The sequence below is a fragment of the Puma concolor genome, chromosome F2 (genome assembly GCF_028749965.1).
Source record: "Puma concolor isolate L17-30 chromosome F2, mPumCon1.1.hap2, whole genome shotgun sequence".
Classification (NCBI taxonomy): Eukaryota; Metazoa; Chordata; class Mammalia; order Carnivora; family Felidae; genus Puma; species Puma concolor.
Window position 1 is genome coordinate 69,278,635 of NC_141684.1, and position 21,626 is coordinate 69,300,260.

At 35.2% G+C, this 21,626-nt stretch overlaps 1 protein-coding gene and 1 long non-coding RNA gene across 2 annotated transcripts in view; one reads left to right on the plus strand and one right to left on the minus strand.

The window, feature by feature from the left end:
• Positions 1–6,847, minus strand: part of LOC147572085 (uncharacterized) — a 29,231-nt gene extending 22,384 nt beyond the window's left edge. Inside the window, exon 1 of the long non-coding RNA XR_015246645.1 lies at positions 6,750–6,847. This is a non-coding gene — a long non-coding RNA (uncharacterized LOC147572085). The remainder of the gene's footprint in view (positions 1–6,749) is intronic.
• LOC147572084 (uncharacterized) overlaps positions 1–21,626 on the plus strand; it is a 526,072-nt gene that overhangs the window by 312,421 nt on the left and 192,025 nt on the right. The window lies entirely within an intron of this gene.

Sequence of the window (21,626 nt, forward strand, 5' to 3'; positions counted from 1 at the left end):
ATGATTCCTTTCTATCCAAAGAGGCGTAAGACTGGTTTTAACAGATAGGTAGTTTGTGAAGTTCATTTGTGAAGTTTAATCACAAAATAGGCTAGGCCTTCTGGAAAACTCTACTCCTGGTTTTCTTCCCACAGGAAAATCTCAGTGACTGCTGACAAGGATGTCCTATCCTTTCTATCTCCTCTACGTGTTCGAAGTTGAAGAAATGTTCTTGGGTTGAAATAGCTTAAATTGTTCTTGTGTATCCCAGAAAAAGAACAACAGCATTTTGATGATCCTTTTTATCTTCTGTGAAATAGAAAGAACACCAAAGAAAATGTCATGCAAAGTGTAGGGGATGAAAGCAATGATTGTGGAACATAGAAGTGTTACATGTTGCCATAGGGATATAGGATTATGAGGGACTCAGCAGAATGCAAAGAGGGTAGGTATGCTTCTTAAATGGCCTGTTCTCATTCCCCTTCCTGCCAAAAAAAAAAAAAAAAAGGAAAAAAAAAGTCCCAGAAAGGTGAAAGTATAATATAGTATAAAGAGCACTACAGCAATCAGTGTGTTATGTGACCTTGGTTCTGGTCTTGGCCCTCCTGCAAAAGAGTTACTTCAGTTCGGGCCAAACTGTGTTATTTTACTGGCACAGTGGTCTTTCACCTGTTGAGTGAGATGGCTGGCCTCAGGAAGTCAAGTCCATTCCAGTTTCATAATTCTGTAGCTGTATTTTTATTTTTCAGAGACTATATAACCTGTTGACAAACCTCTACACACTGGCTATTGCAAACCATTAAATAAATTATGAAAAGCAACCGTGGAAAAGTCTGCAGTGTTAAATTAGGCAGAATTCTCCAGAAACATTATATAATGAAAGTGGTAAGGTAAACAAGTAGTTTGGTAACTCTCAACAATTCTTGTGTTTAAAATATTCTGGAGTTGAAATAAAGCAGCTCCCATCTGTTAATATCTATGTGCAGTATATAACATGTTTTACTATGAATGCTGTCCAGGGAAGTAAAAATAAAGGAGATCTTACAGAAGTGATAAGTGATAGGCTAGCAGCTTTTTAAAAGCTATTGCATACTTTATTCTAAGTCTTTTCTCTAAAAGCCAATCAAATGAGGACTATTTGGGAACATCAGCATTAGCTCACCAGACAATGGCATTTGCATCTTGAATTATTCTATTAGATTCTAACCTTGGCACAGTGTAACCCTTTTGCTGAAATATTTATAATTGCCTAGTAACATGGGAAATAAACAATTTATTCCTATTATCTGTGTGCATGTTTTGATACAGAAGAAGCAAACTGTGAATGACTAGATACTAATAAGATCAAGGAGTGTCCCCAGCTTGTCATAATGGCTAGTAACAAATATTTGCACCAAGCCTTGGTTATCCAAATATTCCTTGTGAAGAGTGGCTGAGTGGGTTTGATTTCTCTAACCTTGCAGAATCATTTTATTCTATTGTTCCTGTGATAGATATGGAGGGTAATGCAGTCCAAAGCCTCCAGGCAATGCATGAATTGAATATTTGCTATTTGTGTAGCATGTTGTTTCTGAAGCATCTAATTTGGGAGTGATTTAGTAAATACAATCATCGAGAATGTGGTGATGTTTTCCCTTTAGTTTTGCACAGGGAATTTTGAAAAGGTCTCCCTCCCCCCAATCATTTGTAAGAAAATGAGAAAAACAGCCTAATTTAACACTTGTATTTTGAAGAAAGAGATGGAAAGCAAGATATATGTATTTTTGGCGTTAGGGTCACCAAGTTTGAGGGAAGAAAATAGTTTCAACTAAATGCATGGATCCACATTATGAAATAGCCACAGTAAAAAAATTTAATGTTTATTTTTGAGAGAGAAAGAAGGAGAGGGTGTGTGTGCAGGAGCGGCAGAGAAGGAGACAGAGGATCCCAAGCAGGCTCCGTGCTAATAGCAGAGAGCCCGACGCCAGGCTTGAACCCAAGAACCATGAGCAGAGAAGTCTGACGCTTAACTGAATGAGCCACCCAAGCGCCCCTAAAATAGCTGCATTTTTATGTTTACTTTCATACCACCAACAGAAAAACCCCAAAATTGTTACACAAGAGTGCTAACACTACCTCACTTGGTTTAAAAAATCATCTTCGCAGGGCACACATGTATTGCCACGGACAGTATCTGCAAACCTGAGCTTAGCATCAAAAAGAAATGGCTTTATTGCAAGTCAGAGCTGCTTTAATTTAATGAACTAATATTAAAAAGATTCACATAATTTATCTCTCACCGTCTTTCAGCTGGAAAGTATTCATTAAGGAAAATATGTGCTAATGTTAGCAGCATAAACAGAATTCCAAATAAGGAAGAACACAATGAACATCCTGAAAGCCCTGTGCTTTCTTGAAAGGATTCACTGCTTACCTTGTCCCTGTGGCAGTGGGCCATCCCCATCACAGCCGCCCAAGTCCCTCACTGCCATCACTTTAGTGCTGATGAGGGCTCCAAAGACGAGCCTGTTGCTGGCTTTCATGACACTGCTGATAGTGAGGGGATGCTAACTGCTTTGGAAAAGTTTTGAATCAGTTCCAGTTTGGTAGTTTCGAAGCTTGATCTATTTTAGTATTGACTTCCTTTTTATTCCCTCTAGAAAAATGGATCTTTGAATTATTAGAAAAAAAAGTCAGCCTGAGTTCCAAATCTCAATCTAAATAGCCTTGAAGCAGCTAAATACAAATAGATCAAGAAAAAGAGACTATATTTTTCTTTCTACTACCCATTGAGTAGGGGGTGTGTCCTAAGACATATTAGAAAAATTCTTCACATTGCACGTGGCACATTTGCACCAATAAACTAAGTGACCTTGAGCAAAGTCTCATTCTCCTTCAGCATCTTGGTTCCTCATATACAGAATATGGCATTAGATGAAATTATTGCTAAATCCCTTCTTACTCTGAAAATTAACTACAAATCAATCATATTTTTATAACTTTGCCTGATAATGTTTGATATTATAGGAAATGTATGGGAAATCTGAAGGAACAGGGAAGCTTTGCCTAAAATGTTCAGAAAATTCTTGAGTTGTAGAGAAGTTGTTCTTAAAGTTGGCTTTTAAGCATTAATGGTTAGGACATGAAATAGCATTTTAACAAATTATAAAGAATTTTCACAGCACATTTATAAAGATTATCCTCAAGTGAAATCTGTAGACTCCTCCATTTAAGTAAAATAAAGCAATAGAGAATTAAAAAGAATTAAAATATTCCACATATTTACTTTTTAAAATACCCAAACCTATACATAAGAAATTGGCCCAGGGGAATATATTACTCGATTTGATGGCTCCCTTGCCAGACAATGTCCTATATAATCTATGGACATTTACCAAATTTAAATTAGTCAGTAGATAAAATGTTCATAATTGTATATTGATAAATCTAATGTTACCAAGTTTTTTTTTTGTTTGTTTCTTTTGGAGGGTTTTTTTAAAAATTTCTTCTCCACAATGCATTGAAATATATTAGTTCTTTCATATTCCAAACTTCCCTGGTCAAAAATAACAATTTCTCCCAACAACACATCCTGGAATAGGAAGAGGGGGAGAGAAAATAAAATATTAGATCTTATAACGATTTTATTTTACAATTAAAGTTAGTTTAGTGTACCTTTTAATCCAGCTTTTTTTCTGAATTGATTTTAACCCCTAAGTAAGAGATTATTCATATAGGAAGCACTAATGTGATTTACAGTCACTACATTTAAAATTTTGTAATTGTATGTTTTGCAATAAATAGATGGTGAAAATTAATTTTGTGGAAATGTTTTAGATGCACACATCAAAAATTAGAGACTCGGAGTGCTATCCTCTTCAAATAGTAGGGCTCTTAAGCCAATGAGTGGGCATTGATCAAAATAGTACTAAAAGTAATTTTTGGAATTTTTTTCACAATCTGTGACATGTTCCTTAAACTACACAGACTGCCATCAAAATCTGAAAACGTTTTTCCTTGGAGAATTATTTTGGTTCGAGAAACAATGAGAATGCATTCCAAGTCAAGTCTAATGTATAAACTGAGGATCGTATAATGCCATTTTGGGGGTCTAAAATCATGATGCTAAGATAAAAAGACTGACCTTCTTGTGTGACTAATAGAAGAAATGTCCAAATCAAGGACTCTGTAGGCAAAACCCAATGAGTTGGAACCAAGTGTAAAATCTCTCTGTATACAAATGGCAAACCTGGGAGAAAATAATCAACTGGCTGGGACCCAAGCTTCAGACTCTAGTCTTGGTCCAGTTTCTAACTACTGAGTTCATAATTTTTTTTCTCTTTCAAGATACAAATGCAGGAAAAAAACATAAAAGTGTTGCCATAAAGTAATGAGTATATAGTCTATTAGAAAGTAGCCAATTAGTGTGGATAGACCCAAATGTGTAATGTCCTTCAAATGGGCTGGCTATCTTGGAGCCCATACATCCAGTTCACCAATACTACTCTTTGTTAAAAACTTATTTTGAAGCTCCTTTTTAGAATGATCTTCTGAATACGTTCATGAACCACACAAGAAGTTTAACCACATGGTTATATCACCCAGTCTCTTGTAATTTTTCTCTTCTTTTTCTTCCTCTTCTTTACCTAAAACAAGCCAGGTCATGTATCTTTTCACCAGTATTGGCACTGAATGATAATACAAATCCTCTCAATACACAATAATTGGACTTCATTGCAGATTTGTAAATAGGACGTCCATCAAGAGAGTAATTTTAAAGGGAAGAATGGCTACACAAATGGAGTAAATACAGACTCTTGAGGTGATGCCTTTGAATGAAAATACTGATTTGAAAATGTAAGTTTGGGTCTGTTGGTTAGATTGATCTCAAACTTTATACTCAAACCTGATATGTTTTATACCATTTTGGTACCCAAAGTCAGGAGGCAATTATATGGTGCACAAATGGAATTTGCCAGTGGAATTGCTTATAGCACCTTAGAAGGAAGTAACTAAATGGAAAAAAAGATATTTAGTGAGTATTTTTAAAGGATTGGATATGTTCTACTAGATTAAGACATGAATTTTTAATTCACACATATGTTCCCTTAAAAAGACAAAGATTATATTCTCAAGGAATTAGCCTCATGTGAAAACACTAGCATTTCAAAGAGTTCTATCACATATCCTATGTGAGATACAGGGAAAAGTGGGAAGTGGAAACATTCCTTGAAAAGTTCTAAATCTATGAGGGATAGAAGGTAATTAAATTATCCACAAAATAAAGTTTAACTTCCTGGTACAAAACAAATTGGAAAAGAACAATCTCCTTTTACACCCCCAAAGAAAACAGGAAAAAACATCTTTAGTTTTCACTTTCCTTCAAATTTAGTAGTGCACATTCTTCAGTTTGATTATTTGCTGGGGAAAAAATGGAAACTATTACTTTTTTCATTAACTGAAGAATGAACACTGTGTAACTTTACAAAATGAGGGTTGCAATAAAATGGATACTCAAGCTTAGACCCTTCCTTTGTGTTTGGGTTCATAATTTTTTCTCTGCTTTTGCATGTCTGGAACTCACACAATATCAAGTGTATCCTAATTTTAGATAAATTAATACATTACACAATCTTCTTAACAAGCAGAGATTTGATTATTTTTTTCATATTAAAATAAACCAGCACAACAATTAAGAAGGCACAGCATAGGACAGATTTATTTTTTATAGAATCATTTAAATTAACCCTGTTCCCCTTTGCAAGCATGGATATATCAAACCATATTTCTAAATATATCCTGAACACTTTGCTTTCAAAATAAACTCCAATGAGAAAGAACACAATTAATACCTCATTTAGATCTTTAACATGCACACACTATATATTTTGGCTTTCTAAAGTAATGGAGTCAGGATCATTTTATAGTTTAAACATGTAAGAAACATTTGACACTTGTAATCAAGGCTTCAGAGATGCCTGCGTGTGTTATTTTAAATACTTTCTGCATCTGTGATCATTTCTACTTCTCCTTAGGCATGAAGCTTTCCTGCCCATCATTCCCTCTCTCTCTCTCTCTCTCTTTCTCTCTCTCCACACACACACACACACACACACACACACACACACACACACACAAACTGCATCCCCCAAAGTAAATAAGATGATCAATTAAGCAAAATAAGTGTTCAATTAAATACAAAAAAAATCAATCAACTTGTTAAATTGATCATTACACTTATTTCAAGATATTCCACCATATCTTCAGCATCAAGTCATTTCAGTCAATTAGAATGATCAGTGAAAGGGAAAAAAAAAATGTTTGCCCATATGCCAGAAATCCTATGTAATAATGACTAGAGATTGTGTTGGTTTTTCGACAAGATGTTCCTAAATAACTCAAAAAAAAAAAAAACCTATTGATATAAATGCGACCATTTTGCTTTCTTTGGGGGAATTTTTTTAGTGAGAAAGTTGGCAAGAAAAAGAGATCTTGATGTTACCTGAAATATTCTTAAGTATACTAAAATGGGCACCTTGTTCACACACCTCATTGCACATTCTCCTCATTATTTCATTTAGCCATTCCTGTGACTTTGATTCTCACTACAACACTTTAAGGTGAATGTATATACATCACACACACAAATATCATCTCAGCATACAAAACAACAAGGTTATCTGAAACAAATATGGAATTCATAGCTATGTGTCCTTTTAGAATGATATTTGCAAATGGTCACATTACACATCTGTGATTTGCTCCAAATAAATTTAAGATGATAGCATTACCTTTTTAAACCTGCAGATTCTTCCTTCTGTAAGCTTTGGCTCCAGCAAATCTCAGCTATTCTTATTACAGCCCTTTCTCACATGCTCCCAAGTGAGGAACGATTTGCAAAGCTTTTTGGCAAGGCGTGTTGTTAAAGCTGAGCTCTTCATCTGATAAACATTTTCGCTATAATACAGTGGTTTTTTTTTTTTATTTTAATCTTTTGTTTTAAATAACTGACAAAATTCTAAACTATACAAAGAAAAGAAAAAAAAAAAAAGCCAGGGGTAATTATTATCTTCACCAAAATATTCACCATAATATCATTCAAATAACAAATTTCCTTTCTTGCTTCCATACAAGTGGTCTAGCTAACATTTTCATATGATTGACTATCCTATAACCTTTACAGTTTTGTTTACAAAGGGCATACAGTGATGTGGGAATGTTCTAATAACATGCTTTGGAACAAAAGAGCCAAATGCCAAATTATATGAAATTTTTAATATAAATTTTTATAAGAAGTAAAATCCTAAGAGGAAAAAAAAGACTGGAAGGAAATATTTTAAAATATATCCAGTAGTTGCCTACGGTTGTTAGGATTGTAGATAATTTATTTTCTTATCACACATTGGTCCTATTTTTCCAGATTTTACACAATGGGTTAAAAAAGGAAAAAAATAATTACTAATGTGTTTATCTTTGAACAAAAAGGACTCAGTGAGAAACTTTTCAAGTGTTACTTCTCTTGTAAAGTCAAGGGAGTCATAAAAGCTTTTTTTAAAGTCACAAAAAAGTTTTCTTAACAGATTCAAACAATTTGAGTAGAGGCTAGATCATCTGTGTGATTTAAAGCCTCTGAGAGCAAATTCCTAATTGTATGGAAGATTGTATCAACCAAATACTACCAAAGGAGAGTGTGTTGATATTTTAGAATTCTTGTTTGACAATGCCATTATTATCCTGCGATAGTTTTGTTATTTAACCAAACTATTTGTGTCACAATTTAAAAATTTTATATACAGCTAAAGATAATTTTAAAAATACCTATGCCTTTTCCAGGCATATACTTAAAAAATTCCTAGTTGACCAGCAGAATTCTCTCTTCCTTGAATTACATTCTACACTTTTCTAATTTTGAGGTATCATCCATATATTTGGTAAGCAAATTGTTAAGGGACTTTTTTCAAATAGAGATAATAGTATTTTGGGTTTTTATATGATTAGCAATTCTTTCGATACCACTTTCATTAAAAGAAATCAAGGTCTTATGCCAATTTAATTTTTTACAGGAAAAAAAATGTTACATCAATCTTCCTCATACGTGCTTCTTGATTCTTTTACATAGACTAAAATGGAATTTCTAAACGTTAAGTATTGATTATATTGTTTAAAGGCATACATAATAATTTAATACTCTCTCCCCAAATTGTATGCAGAAAGTAGATGAAACCTAGAGAGAAAGGCAAGTGAAAATGTTCTGGGGTTCATTTGTGTAGTGTGTACTCAGCAATTTTAAAATACTAATTTTGTTCCATTTAATGGTAAAGAAATATTTCTTTCCCCTCCTTTGCCTAAAGGTCATCTGTAATTGAAGACAAGTTAGCAACAGTCCAGAGGCTGAGTCTGGCTTTGATCTAGGTGTCCAGCCTTTCTAAGTGCAAATCATTCTGGGCAGAATGGGAGGAGTCACATCAATGAATTGGTTGCCTTACTAAAGGTTATCGAGATCCCCTCTTCACCCTTCCCTGGCCTCCTCCCTCTGCCCACTCTTTGTGAACACCTCTGCATTTCTGTAGCAGTTTGACTTTGTCTTGCAGAAGTTGTATTCAGGTATAATACTAAGTCTTAATTCTGTTCTTCTTTATTTATTCTCGGTTACCCCAATTTTGCTCTGAGATTCATGTTGTGTGTTTTCATCTCCAACCACCCTTATCAAATCATTTAAAAAAAAATATATATATATATGGCATATATATATATGGCACATGTTATTTGATTTTGGATAAGCAGAATATTCTCATGCTCAAAAAAAGAGTATGATATCATTTGTGATTCATTATAATGCTTTCATTCAAGTTTTAAGGCAATAACATTGACACTATGGGTTTTCTTTTGAAATAAAAGGAATAGCACTAAGTGTTCTGAATTAGAATATATCCTGGAAAATGTTAAACCCATACATGTAGGGACCTTTTTGGAAATGTTTTTATTTATAAAAAATTAATAAAACCGGGAAAAAGATTAAAGTTATTCTAAATAGCCTTTTACTGATTATTTAGACTGCCTTGTACAGTTTGAAAATTTGGCACTAATTTTATCAAACCTCTTATAAATCATTGTCAGAGTAATGTTGAACAGTCATTTTGAATTACACTATATCCAATTATTTTTATAATCAAATATTTCATCAATTACAGCATGCATTAATCTTTTATCCCATTTAGGTAAAAATAAGTGAGCTATTTCCAAAAGCATTGCTTCTTGTAGGTGCTTTTGCATGGCCAATTTATGTTCACAGAATTTTGCACTTTTTCCTATTACACAAACATCTTTTTATTGAAGCATTGATAGCTTTACTTTCAAGTTACCTACTATTTAATAAACTAAATGTATTTACAAAACACTTTAAATATTTTTCTAAACTTAAAGACATTAAGATGCTAGCCATATATTTCTTTCAAGTGATGTCGTAAAGTTGTAGGGCAAATTCTTTTGGAGAAGAATACATTCTTGTGACAAATAGTTACAGATGCTTCTATTTATTTCTTCAGTGATTCAATTGTCTCAAAGAGTTTAGTACAGATACACTAAATTTTGCATTTCAAATGTCTATAGAATTTTTGTGGTATAAAGTGAGAGTTTACTATTGCCTGACTAGAATGACAATATGTATTTTTTATATTACATACCTTTCTTTTGGGGTCATTCCATTTCCTTTAACACACTGATTCTGCAGCGTGTTTTAATAATGACAAGACCCTAATTGCTCGTCTGTCTGTACTATGTGGTTAAGATAAAGTGAAATATAATTTAATGGAGCATTGTGTGTCAACTATACTTTAATAAAAAAAACCAAAATATAATTTGAGTATATGTTGAATGGATTTAGTTTATAGGTTTATAATTTTTGCACTATTTACTATCAGTGTGAATATTTTTCTATTACGTCATGTGCTATGATCACTTTTGTGGTAGCATCATGAAACACCAAAATAAGTTTATTGCCTTTAATCAGTTGTGTAAAAGCAAACCTCAGGGTACATAGAGAATAATTATATTTATACATGACTCTGTACTTATTATATTTATATATAATTTTTGTTTTTAACATTTTGAATAACAAATTCTTTTAAAAAATCTATCAACATAGAAACATGCATTTACTTTTTTAATCATGGCAGGACCATTTTCCAGAGCACTGTATCTTACAATTGAACCCAATATTGCTATTGAATAATATTAAAGTTAATAATTGAAAATAAATTTTCATTTTGAAAAATTCCCTGCATTTTCCTATTTTCTAATAAAATATTATTTCATTTTTATGGCACCATAATTAATCACCTTTGCCTGTGTAGCCTGATCATATATTACACTTGCTTTCCTGCAAATATCCAATTCTAATGCTAACAAATAGAGAAAGATTTTGAGTGTAATACTTTATCCCCAGGAAAAATTCTTCTTGGTTTTGTCTGAATGTCATCTATAAAGCAAGAGATGGTTATTTTTCCAAACATGTGATCAATAAGTGTCCATTTTCATATCATTGTTAGTAATAGACGCAATCTCATTTAGGAGCAAGGCCATTTTAATGTAAGTGTATCCTAGTATAGAAAGAAGCTTGTCACACTCCTCCCTAAGAGTGAAGGATTTCAGTTCCCCTTTATGCAGACATTTGCACCTAGTATTTTCCAATTCTGTAATGCAAACATTCACGGAGAGGTTAAATACAATGTTGGCTTTGCAATATGTAGCAGAAGAGCTGCACGCATTTTGCACAGGCTTCGTTGAATTTAACCCTGGGTCAACAGACATGTTTAAATGTGGACTTGAACATAAATGATGTCTACCAAAAGAAAGTAAACGAGTGTGAAGTTTTTATAAAATGTCACAATTGATATAAGAGCAAGATCTCAAAGCGGGGCGTGGGGGGTGTGGGGAAGGTGGGGAATGATGTTCCAAAATCACTGGTTTGAGCGCATATTTCATCATTTTAATTTGGTTACTATACCGAATCACAAGTAGCCAAATTGGAGTGACAACTATCCACTAACATCCCCTCTCCTACGTTCCTGATCTGTTCTCTCACTTTCCACCTCTTCTGTTTCCAGGCAGTTGTACCATATGAAACTGACAGCAATTGTTCTGATTCATGGTTTAGGAGGAGTAGCTGATTAATCCCATGTCAGCAGTCTTGACCCTATGTGGAAAATAGAACCTCAGACGGCCCCCTCAACAATCTATCAGGGAGTAGAGTGCTGTTGCTTCCTTGCTCTCAAATGTAATGAAAGTTTAGGGCAATACTGAACAGTGATTTGATCGCCCCCCACCCCTTTTAACCTATGTTTCAAAAGAACATCCTGGCGTGGGGTGGCAATGTAATGAGGGGAGGGAATGAACGATTAAGATTCCGAGGCGAAATCTTATGTTTCCAACTATTTCATTTGCGTTTTCCATGAAATGCCTTGAAACATGTTTTTTCCCTTAAGCATAATTACTGATTAAAAAAAAATAGCCGGTCGTATGTGTTTCTTTCAAATCTTTACGTTTTCAACCTAGCCACTTATTTTCCCCTCCAATGACTATAGAATGTTCTTCCACCTTTTAGGGAGAGATCTAATTGTATTTATTAGAAAATAATTGCAAATAAACTCCAAATGTTAGAGCCACGTGCAATATGACATGCTCAATTTTAAAGAAAAAATGTACATGTTTTATTTTAAAAACACAAAAGACAAGCTTTGAGGAACCACTTTGATGTTTAAGATCACATTTTTTCACAAAAGCCCTAACGTGGGCATGGATTTCTGCTATGAATTAGGAGAAAACCTAAGACTCTGTATTATGTTCTTGGAACTTACGATTAAAATAAAGGGATAAAGTGGAATTACATCTTTTTAAAAGGGGACCATGTGCACGAAGGCACTAATGTGTGAATTTTATTTACTACTATAAAGCAGATTGAAATGCCAAAGCAACTTGAAAATCTGTCAAATAATGCTAAATCTTAAAGCACAGGGTGCTGTAAATGGTGGTCACACCGTCCAGGTCAGATTTTAGTATTGGAAGCCATGCACAACTAGTAAAAGAAGAGAAAAAAGCCCACGACTACCCGGCATAACTAGACACAGCTGAAATGTGCTGAAATCTTCCTGTGCAAACTGCATAATAGCACTTCCAACGGCCCCTTTCTGTCACCCACCGTAACCATCAAGCCCCGATTCTGCTGCAGGCAGGTGAACGGCCGCAGAGCACTTATGGGTGGCTGCCTAGAATTCTGAGGCAAAACACATTTGTACAGTTTTTCCTTGGACAATAATAAACAGTACTTTTTGGTACGTTTAGATTTTTCCCAAATACCTTTGAAGCGAATTAGGCCGGATTTTCTTCTGCATCTTGCTAGAGTGAAGGTTTTATTTTGACCGAATCCTTCACTATCAACGTGCAGCTCTTTGATCAAATAACATTTGCATTTCTGTATGGGGTAGGGTTTTATGTTCTTTTCATACATATTGTCTACTACGTGTATCCTGTTGGTTTATGCTAGTCACCATTTAAAACACTAGGTACCAAGTGTTGCCTTGTGAACAGAATCCATATGTATAAGCAGAAGACAATGGATAAGTGCAGTTTAAAATTCAAAATTAATAGGTCTTTTGAATGAAACATATTTTTGGTGTGAGTATTTTAAACATTATATGTTCAGACACAAAATGCAGTATTTTGCTTCTTCAACACTCCATCTTCAGATTAGCCTGTCTCATATGTTTTAAAAAAAGGAATGCTTCTCAAGGCTTTTCTTCAGAGCCAAGCGCTCTGCACATCCCCGTCAAGGTGGGTAGATTTCAAAAATAATAATAAAAACAAACCGCAGGTCACATTATGTTGTCCGAAGTGTTCCTAAACACAAGGTCCCAGTGTTTTTGAAAAAGTGTCTTTTGAGGGATCAGCAAGCACCTGCATTGTCTCCAAAAATGGAAAGAATTTGTAAGGGCATGCGTGTGAGGTGATCTTTATCTTCATCAGTATTTTTTTTTTTAAGATGGCAACAATTTTTTTCTTTGCTGCAAGGAGAAATGTTCTTGTACTTCCCCTCAAAAAAGCTAGTAGAAAACAATGTTCCCTTTTTCTCCGGTTTTGAAGGCATCTTTCCGTAAAGAAATAGCAAAAACCCTGTCTGCTTCGTTTATCCATGTGTGGCTATTAAGACTGTGCGGATCTCTAAGGCATACAAACACCTTGTCAATAAAGTAATAAATTAAACAACTGGCATTAAAAAAAAAAATCTTCCAGCGAATTTTCTCATTAGCAGCCAACTATTTTGGGTGCTTTCAGGCTTAGAGCTTTAACATTTGGGGAGATTTAAATAATACAGGCTTTGGGTTTATGGAGAAGTATAACAGACATTGAGTGAACTCATTCATTTTGTCATTTTTAAGAAGAATATTTCAATTTAACTTAGTTTCTCTTCAAAGAACAACAGCTTTATTTACTAGGTTTCACATAGCACATTCTTCTCCAAAATATGATTTAAGTTTGCATCTTGAAGCACTGTGAAAGCGTTCATCAAAAATAAAAGCTAAGCAGAATACAAATTACATATCTCTCAATCAGAGAGAGTTTAGGCTCTAATGTCAAGAATATATTATTGGAGGGGAGCCTTTGCGTGTCTTCACTAATCGGATGGTTCTTTCTGCTTTTCCTCACCTACCGAGTGAGGCAGCATGTAGTATCGATGAAGAAGCTTGATGTTTCTTAGATAATATGGTTTGGAAGATGCTGTTTGCGAGCTTATTTGCTTCTGTGTTGTGTTCATAAGCAGGAGAATATAATTCATTTCTGCATATCTGCTAGACTGGACAAATCAAGGTGACAATCCGTGGTTAGCTCTGTCAGGCCCTTTGTCCCACTGCTGCTGTGAATGGAAGTACAATGGAAGCAAAGTGGAATATGTAAGAGTCCAGCTGCCTTGTTGTGACAGCCCAGTCCCCCCACTGCAGTGTCAGCTCATGTTTGTGTACCGGTAGCCAGGCCGTAAGATGACAATGCAAATTGTGTGAAAAGTCTTCTAGAAGATAACAAATCATGTTGGGGGTTGAGGTACAGGAGGAGAGGAAAAGGGGAGGTTGGACACATGTCTTAGAAAAATAATGACCCGTAAAAGGTTATATTTTTGGTACAGTGATTACATTCAAATGCAAGGCCCTTATCCCACTTCTGGCGTGTGTCTCAAAGACGCAGGTAGGCGCTTACACTTGAATCTATCACACCATTTCTGTGTGCAAGGTTCTGCATTAATGTTACTTTTAGGGCTGTTTATATTTCATTTACGCACGCAATTAATCATCTTTACTGTGTTGATGCTACTGGCGTCAGCAGTGTGACTTAATTAAATTTGAAATTATAGTACAGTAAATATAGGCTTCCAACTAGCCACTCCAAATTAAATGCTGTGGTCTATTTCTTACCCATGGTGTTTTCCAATTTAAGTGTTCATTTGAAAGGTTACATTTCAGACTGAAATCCGTTTTTTTTTTTTTTAACTTAACTGTTGCTAAACTAGAATAGCTCTCTTTCAATGAACACTTTATTCTACCTGTTATCTATATTCTTAGTATGTGAGTGCAACGCCATCTGTATTTATTATATTACCTTTAATACTGATCTGATTAGATACCTAATGTTCTTTAAGGAATGTTTTTACCCCCTTAAGACATTTCCCTCTGATACGTCAGCCCTGAGCTGCTTTAAAAGGTCTCGCCTCCATTTTGTTTCAGGCTGGTAATCAAGCAATTAGCCCACAAAATGGAGGTTCTCAGCTCTGCTCTATATACCGGCTCTCAGATGGGTGGTTTTACCTGTCTGAAAGCTCAGGCAGCACGGTTTACTGTTGATCTTGTTAAATTGGCCTCTGAAGAATGTTCTTATGATGTCACATAAGTGACTCTTGCTTAGAAGAAACCTTAGCTGCTTGAGACCTTTATGGTATTATCACTAGAGAATTCTTCTACCTGCAAGACGTGCACATCTCTGTTCTTCTTGCTTGATAGAGTGAACATTTAAACCATTTACTCACAAATTCCAATGATATAGTGCCAAGCTCTAAATCACTGCTAACTTAATTTCTTTAAATGTTTATATATTATGTATTACAGTCTTCATCAGACAGTTCATAACATGTCTAGCAAGGCATCTGACCAGAAATGCAGGCACTCTCCCACCATATATACAATACAGGGTTTGAATACTAGCAAATTTGTCATCCGTAAAGTGCAGCACAGGACCTGTGTGTAAAAAGCACAAGTCCCCCGCCCCCTTTTTTTTAATGCAGTGCTGCCTTGTCTGCACTTTTTGAAATTGCATATTTATCAGTTCATGAATTATTTATGAGATTGGAAAAGTGGGGGGGTTGGCGAGAGGATGAGGAAGAGCATACAAAAAAATGTATGCTTGAAATACTTGGGGTAGAGACGCTTTTAATGTGCATGCTAGCAATTCTGCTCAAGGATAGCTGTATTTTGATTTTTTTCTGTATGTCATGGTTAGATTCGGTGTTGTATATCTTGGTATTTAAAAATTGTTATGCTGTGTTGTCTACTTGCTTTCCGAGTAAATTCAGAAAAGTGCAGTTGTTTAAAATTAGGTGAAATAGGGACTCAAATGAACAGAATGTTTCAAAACTTTTGAAGTGTAGAGTATTTAATAAATTTTAATCTTTTGTCTGTCAGCCTCTTTTGCCAAGAAAAAGCTGACAGATTGAGGATTAATGAAATGTTTCATAAATTAGAAATGAAACTATCAGCAGAATGTCCAAAGTAGGACTCAAACATTGCTCGGACAAGAGCTTTGGGCCAGTAGAATAGTCCATTCTTAAATCCAATCCCTTTTCAATCACCTGGGGCAAAAATAAACCTCTCATATCCACTGGCTGAAAATGTCTCTTCAGCTTCTTTCATTAAATAAATGTCGTGTACATGTTTTTAACATGTTGGCATTTTTCGCTTTTATTTCTTAAAAGCAAACTAAACACAGAAGGAACAAGAAAGAAAAATCTCAGAAGTGCCTTTAAAACCAGGAAACTCAATGCTAAGAGTTTCATTAAAGAGTATAAACATTTTAACAGGTAAAATAACAGCGAATATAATGTGGGATCGTACGTCTCCTATTCCCAGAGTACTTTATGGTGGGGGTACGTGTGTGCTGGGGTGGAAAGTATGTGTGGGGGTTATTGGGACAAGAAGGGGTGGCGTATTTAGGACCATGCGGTAACCTCCTATTATATGCTACAATATAACATCATGATGAGTCACCAGTCCCCAAAACTAGCCTCACTGTTAAAGATAAATGAATAGTGTAATATTAAATTATAAAAACACCGCTTTCTTGTTCTTAATTCCCACAGAATTTTTTATACAAAGCATGCAACACAGGAAACGTGTTAGCCGAAAATAAATAAAGAATGTGTGATGTGTTGAGCCCTGAAGATATGCTATGGTAAAAAGAAAAATATTTTGTGTGTGTGTGGTACGTGACAAACTCTCCATTTTGGGTTCAGAAAAATCCTGATTTAGGTATTAGCAGGTTAAAGTTGAAACAAGAGGCCATTTAATTCTTTCTCTGACCATTCTATTTATTTGGATTTCTGCGTGGCTGTTCTGAACACTCACCTGAAGTACCTTCCCTGCTATCAACCAGAGATATATAATTTGAAAGTGGGCTAGGAGAGTGTATAAAAATGTTTAGCCTAATCACTCCCTAATGACAGCGACTTATGTCCTTAGTGCAGTCGATTTGTTTCCTGGGTTTTAAAAGTAGATTATTTCCATGGTGCAGGCTTAGTGTAAGCTGTTGAGAAACTACAAGGCCTGCACTTCAGCCTGAGTTTGGGACGTTCGCCAAGGGTAATCTGATTAAAAGGGCATTTTTTACAACACTGTGCTGCTTTGAAAATTCTGTGCAGCCCGATAGAGTGGGGCCAAAAAAAATTGCTTTTTGAAGATGAGTTTTCTTGAACCAAATTAAAAGCCTGATGATTCTCTTTACCCTAAGTGCAACGGATAAACAAAAGTCCTTGGTAACACATCTGTTACCCACCCAAGTCATTCCATGATCTAGTCGATGCAGCTGTTCAGCTGGCTTTGCTTTTAGTCACCTGAACTTCTGACATAGACGCACCGCTCTTTAGCCCCAGATCCGTGCAGAAGTATGAAAGAATAAGGTTCTGGTTCTAGTTTTGTGAGTGTGGGGCCTGCATCGCGGTCTGTACTGAGACCGGTAACAGTTATGGTTACCTGAGAAACTTAGCAGGTCCAAGTTGTTAAAAAGTAATTATCATATCTCAAGTCTTGCATGTCTTTTTAAAAGATGGAATATAATACTAATGAGATATGTCATGTTTGCACACATCAGACTGCACTCCAAAGACCCTTGCTTGCATCACTCATTTTATTGAAGTATTTTCATATTCTTCCGTGGGATCTAAGTAGGCAGGTGAGATAGATAACTGAATCTGTTCCCATTTTCCGAACATACCCAGGGTAGGATGCATAGGAAATTCCTGTGGGAATCCATCCATTTAAATAGCATAGGGCTGTTTGCACCAGAGCATTTGTATACATGGCCTACGGATGAGTATTTGGTTTCTGTTGCTTCTTTAAATGTTTATTTATTTTTGAGAGAGAGAGAGAGGGAGGGAGGGGCAGGGAGAGAGGAAGACACAGAATCGGAAGCAGGCTCCAGGCTTGGAGCTGTCAGCACAGAGCCCGACACGGGGCTGGATCTCACAAACCACAAAATCAAGACCTGAGCCGAAGTTGGAGGCTTCACCGACTGAGCCACCCAGGCGCCCCTCTGTTGCTTCCTTAATAACTCACTCTGCTAATGGAACTTATTGCATTTTGACTTTGTTGGAGGGGCCTTTAATAGGCTTCTGCTTTTCTCCCCCCAAATCAAAGCTTTTCGAAATAATGGAAATGTAATGAGATGCCATGACACAGTTCTAAGAAAAACAAAATACATTTTAATTCCATGCGCAATTGGTTCAGCAAATGTGCCAGGCACTGCGTCAGTGCTATATAAGAATCAGTTCCTGCCCACAAGCTGATCATACTCTAGTGAGGGAGAGATAGTATGATGCAAAAGGAGTAAGCATTATATTTAATCTAGAAACCAATTGCTGAGGGACCAGAGAGGAGGGAACAGAATTACTTCTTGAAAGAGACTGGCATTAGTGAACTATTGTTAAAAAAAAAAAAAAAAAGTATTCCTTTCAAGAGTGGAATGTGTTACAATTCCCAAGTTTTTCCTATCACAATCAAAACTAATGTCAACGAAAAGACATAGACAAGGTCATGTACATATTTCCCAACATTAAGACCTCTTATTGTCTGGCAAAAGCTTTCCTACATCTTAGTGGTATCCTAAAACATGTTGGATTCTTCTACATTGCATGTTTCTAAATTCTGCAGTCTACATTTTCATGGAAATAAATCCCTGAGCATGTTGTTCTCAGTAAATATAAAAAAAATGGTGGCATTTCTTAAAATATACTTTCTAACTTTTGGTAACATGGAGAGAATGTGCTGAAAACAACTTGAGTCAAAATAGAAACCCAGAGACACTGCAAATTGAATTAGGCCTTCTCCCACGACAAACATCTATTGCATTTCTTTGTTAAAGACGACAGTTTTTCTTCTGAGCTGTCTTTAACTTCCTGGGAACATCACGAGAGAATGGTTGAGGAGTGTGTGCTATGGTAAAAGATGGGTCGGTGACAGAATATGGTGTTTCCAAAGAAACCCTTTACAGTTATTAGTTCATGTTCTGGGAATCAGAGCAAAATTCCCATCTGTGCCAACGGAGTTGTCCTTATGGATTCAGAGAGCATTTTATGGTCTTTCTTCCCCCTGCAGAATAGAAAGGGTAATTTGACTCAGGCACATTAATATGAATGGCTTGGAGTTCTATGATTGAAGATTTTTTAATACTAGCTCTAACGTCAGCGTGTAGGGTAGAAACAGTGCTCCAGGGTGCGAATGAGCCAAAGTACATATTCCTGTGACCAGAGAGACAAAGAGAAATTATTTTATTCTGTAGAGGTATAGGTAAGAACCAAGAGGTGTTTTCTCGCTTTCTCTGTATTTGGCATGTTATTTCCGGAGCAGTTTCTTTGAAACCTTCTAGGAACAATTGACCAGGAGAGGTCATAGCTCTACTTAGCTGCCTGTATAACCCTTTTGTAGTACCAGTGATGTTTGTTAATCAATTTTACCCTTTGAAGTTCCATGGTAGATTTTTTTTTTTAATTTTAGGTTTTGGATATCTCTTTAAGATTTTTGAGTTTTGTGCCACTTAAAATGAGATATTCATGTCAGGGAGATGTCCTGCTGTTCTAGGGAAGGGAGGGGGACACCATTAAAAAAAATCTTGATAATCAAGGCCACCTGTGATCCTGCACTGCTTTCTGGAACACAAAGGCACCGAGGAAAGCTGTTCTCCAAACCAAAGCAACATTTCTGTGATCCACAAGACACTTCAGCCTCTTCCTACTAAGAAAGAAAGAAAATCATACTACAGCAGGATCAGCTGCTCTCTGTTCCTTCTTTAAAAAAAAAAAAAATCGAGGTGGTTGCTATTTAACACAAAGCCCTGTGACCTTAGTACCGTGGCTGCTTTGAAACACCGAACTATTTAATGATGCAAATTACAAACAGAGGGAAAACATCAGAAGAGTCTGTCTGGAAATTAGCTTGTTGGACTGAAAATTAGCTAGCTTAATCGAACTTGCAGGACTCAGATTTTCTCTGAGGATGCCTGGCTTGGAGCTTTGGTCCATTTGCATTATCTCACTTCTCAGTAGAACCCTTGGAATTGTTGAAAATTAGAGACAGGAAAAATCTATCTTCTATTTCCATGATTGAAATGACCAACCGACTTCTTGGATTTTTAGGAAAGGCCTTATATTTTCCAAATAACGTGACATTAGATGCTTGCAAAATAACATGACATTAGATGCTTGCAAAAAGTCAACCTAGAAAAATTAAATTACGACTGAATTTCAACAATTCCTAACATGCTGAGTCAAATTGTTTTTTTCATTCTGAAGAACTAGGATGAATCATATATGTGTTGATACATATTACATTTTTCTTTGGTTTGAGGACATGATAACAACATGACCCAATTCATGCAGAGAGAATCCTTGTAAACATTGAATCTAGTCAAAGACTTCAAAGACATGCTTAAAACATAGGACTATGTTTGAGGCTTATGAATAATTCCAAAGGTCAAAAAATAGTATCATGTAGAGATAACAGCATCAGGTCATCAAGGTCTGTATTAAGAACGTTAGTTCTTAAATTAAGGGAAGGACTCAACAACTTTAAAATCATGATTTTATTTTCTGAGAGCCATTTCTTTGAATAGCTTCAGAAATATTTGTGCTTTCATATTATTTTGATAGATGAAATGACCATTTTTAAAATAATATCAAAGAAGTGAAAGTCCTAAACCATTTGCCAAGCAGATCTGCTTTGTGTCCAGCCTAGCAATCAAACGTCTCTGTCTGAATGAAAAACATAACATACATAAATGATGACACCCAGTACAGTATATCCTTTAATTAAAAAATAATCTTTAGGTGGTAAGGTATAATTCATTATAAAGTAGCCTCATGTCTGCCCCCCCAACATGTAAATAAGTTTAACTTGAGAAATGTAGTTCAGAATATAGTTGGAAGCAACGTAACACCAGAGAGACCGTGGAGAGAAATTTACTGTTATCATAATAAAATAATATTGATGACTTTAGGCAGAATTCATCAAAAGGAAATGATAAATATTTTTATCATTTTTCTATTTTAAAAAGTAAAATATGCCATTATTTGTTATTTATGGACTTTAAATTTTAATGAAAATCTCTGGTAATAGTTTCTGAATTTCTATTGAGGCTACTGACAGTTCATAAACATGTGAAATTTAGTAATTAGGAACATAGTGTAATTCCTAACTTCTTATAGGATGGGTAATGTATTAATGTTACAACTATTTTAAAATAGCTGACGTTATTTGAAAACTTGGTCCTGTTAAATTTTTAAATTGAATGTTTTTCAGTGATGAAATAGCCCATAGGCTTTCACAGAATGCCAGTACCAATCACACCAGGTAGCCAACGAATTTAATTGTGATATTCTAGTCTCTCTTAGCTAAAGTGATGGTAATTCTACTTCTGAGCAATTTGTGCAAACTAAACAATAGATATTTTGGTTAATATTTGGAAAGTGTTGAATAACATTTATTAGCTATTATGAAATTCTTATAAAATCCTATTTTACAAATTAATGCACAAATCTTGCTTGCAAAAACTGATGCTACCAACATCCACAGTCTGTGGGTAACTAGCACTTAATATTTTGAGTTGTTTATTTATTTACTTTGATGTCTTTAAAGGGCTAGAAAGACAAAAGAGCAATGGTTCTTAAAGAAAACAGACCGTGAAACCAGTGTATTAAGTCTGAATTTCTTTGACGTGTACAATCTACTGTTTGTTGATTGCATACATCCATGGTTTCTGGTTTCATTCTCTTACAACTATGATAAACACCCAATCCAAAAAAAAAAAAAAAAAAAAAAAAACCCAAAACAAAAACACCACACAGTTATTTAAATAAGATAATT